Here is a 3,161-nt window from a genome sequence, read left to right as displayed (position 1 = left end):
AATGTTTCAAGGGTCTCAGTTTTACTGGAGGTGGGGACAGGTGTCAGTTTCAATGCCTAGTTCAAGAGAGCCGGAAACTTTATATCCTTTTCCATGCGGCTGTTAAGACTCAGTCTATTATTTTAAAGAATGGAAAGCCTCTCCTGATCATCACCACCATTAGGATTGCTAGGGAATAAGCTCACTTTCTGAATGCCCTGGTTTTTAGTTCAAGTTTGGTCCCTGAAGATTTCCCTACCTTCTTGGGTGCTCATATATGCATTTTAAAAGTTTTCTGCATTTCTAGGTGCTTTGTAACAGTGGTTTTTCAGATTTGTTTGTAATATGGTCAAAAAGAGAAGTCTTCATTTTCTTTCTATTCTTCGTTTTATCTCTAACCTACCTTTATTTACAAAATGAAGTATTAAGTTATACTCCTGTGGTAAGTTGTAGAATTTCTGCTGGCCCACTATGAACAAGCAGCTGAGACAGTATGGCCACATTGCCAACACGAGAAAATGCATGGGGGGAACTTTTTACTCTTCTCTGTCTTAATAAAGATAAATCCATTTATGTGATCTTTCCTGGTCAGGCTCTTTTGCTGCCAAAATAATTAACTGATATAGACTGGATTAGAAATATAGTACTTAATTGACTAATATTACATAACTGAGATTGGAAAGTAATCTCTATGTGGTTTATAACCTTCAAAGAGAATGTCAAAAGTTTTGAGGATCTTTGGATCTTTTTCAGTGAGAAAATTAAGACACAATCGGCACTCTTTTTTTAAACGGCACATCCAAGTCTTATACAACCAACTACCATGGTAACTGAGGTGCACACTTCTACTGGCTCTCCCCCATCACTCAGTGATGGGGTACTCTGAAAATTCATCACAAATTATCATGCCCACTAAATTATAATGCCCATAATTTGAGATAAATATAAATATATTGTGAGACATCACATGTTTCATCTTTAGGTTTCTTTGGGAATTGGTCATTTTCAGACATTTTAGTAAAGCTATAAATAGGTTCATGAACATTAGAAATGACATATGTAGCCAGGTTTGTCCTATGCACTAAGAGTCGGCTGAGACATGTTGATTCTCTAGCATGCTCCATTAACTTATTGGACAAAACATGAAATACATCTTCTGAGAAATTAGACAGCATAGAACCATGATTTCTGAAAAAAGGAACCTGACAAGGTATGATTCCAGCCTTTCTTCCTGGAGAAACTCTCCAGGGACAGCAAAGCAGCAAAGGGAGATAGAATCTGCGCAGAGCACAGCTGTCTTGCTGAGTTGAAGATACAGAAATCGAGTTTAGGGAGGCTGAGGTAGCTGGAGTTTTCGGAGTGTTCTGAAGCTCCATATATTTATCTATAAGAGTTTTCTTGAGTTTTTTCTGAATATAATGCTACACATAAGTAGGGCGAGACTCCCCAAGACCAGATAAAGAACAACAGATAAAGAGAAACTATCAGAGATTTATAAACTGAAAAATTACCAGAGCTTTCACTGAGTCAGGAGAAATTAAAGTTTCCAACATCAGGCGTAGAGAGACCTAAATGAACAGGACATTTTGTAAAGACCCCAGAAAGTTCATGCCTTAGGTGTAGAGCTAAACTACCCTGATAGTAAAAGCTATTATACCTCTACCTGGGAAAACAATCTTCAAAGCAAGCTTTCTGAAGATCAAGCCGATCTGCAAGTAAATAACTGCCCGCCAGAACCAAACTCAACCTTCTTAAAGGAACATAACCAAATGCAAAATGTAGCATTCAAAATGTACAACATCTAATTAAAAATTAGCAGATATGTGAAGTGTGAAAGTAAGACCCACAGCAGAAGAAAAGTCAGTCAAGAATTTACAGAGATGAATTCACAGACAAAAGATTTAAAACAGCTATTATAACCATGATATGGAAACATTAACACAATAAAGAGGAAAAGGAAAACTAGAAAAAAGAAACAAATGGGGCTACAAGAGCTCAGGTGTACAAATCTGAATAAAAATTTACAGATAGACTTACTAGCGTATTAGATATTGCACAAGAAAAGATCAGTGAACTTGAAAACAAACAACTTAAAGTTTAAACTGAAGCAAAGAGAAAAAAAGATAGTTGGAAAATTCACAGGGCTGCAGTAACATGTGAGACAATATTAAGCAGTCTAACATTAAGTGTAATTGGAGTTCCAGACTGGCATAGGAGCATAAAATAAAGAGGCGGGCCTAAGCTCCCTGGATAAACCAAAGACACAGGAAGCTCCCTGGATAAACCAAAGACACAGGAAGCCTACGTAGCAACTGGACTGCGTCCTTGGCAACCCAGCAGCACCTTGACAGGCAGACAGGTGACCTCATCAAGCAGCTCCCTGAGATCAAAGCTAGATAAATCCACGAAGATGGGAAGAAACCAGTGCAAAAAGGATGAAACCACCAAAGACCAGAATGCTGCTTCTCCTTCAAGAGATCACAACTCCTCACCAGCAAGGGAACAAAACAGGATGGAGAATGAGTTCGACAAATTGACAGAAGCAGGCTTCGGAAGGTGGGTAATAACAAACTTCTCTGAGCTAAAGGAACATGATCTAACCCAATGCAAAGAAACTAAAAACCTTGAAAAAAGGTCAGAAGAAATGCTAACTAGAATAACCAGCTTAGAGGAGAACATAAACAACTTGATGGAGCTGAAAAACACAGCATGAGAACTTCGCGAAGCAAACACGAGTTTCAATAGCCGAATCGATCAAGCAGAAGAAAGGATATCAGAAGTTGATATACAAAGCAAATGGAGAGGGATGAATGGCAAAATACTATCAACTGACATGGAATTCAAGAAAAAGTATTAAATGGGAGAAAGAGGTATAACATGTAATAAGAAAAAGGGCACATGAAGAAGCCATGTATACGTCATAAGCCCTAGTGCAATGAACATATCATCAGAAAAATATATAAAGTAAAATGATCCTAGACCTATAAAAATTAGATTAATTTTTTAAATGATTGGCCAGGTACAGTAGCTTATGCTTGTAATTCCAGTACTTTGGGAGGCCAAGATAGGAAAATCATTTGAATCCATGGGTTTGAGACCAGCCTGGGTGACATAGTGAGACCCTGTATATACAAAACCAATTTTTTTTGTAATGAATCAGTTGTGATGGCATGTGCCTCTAG

Source organism: Sapajus apella, unplaced genomic scaffold (assembly GCF_009761245.1).
Source record: "Sapajus apella isolate SASKATOON/1434 unplaced genomic scaffold, GSC_monkey_1.0 scaffold12, whole genome shotgun sequence".
NCBI classification, from domain to species: Eukaryota; Metazoa; Chordata; class Mammalia; order Primates; family Cebidae; genus Sapajus; species Sapajus apella.
The sequence above is the reverse complement of the archived record's forward strand: the minus strand, read 5'-3'. Positions refer to the sequence as shown.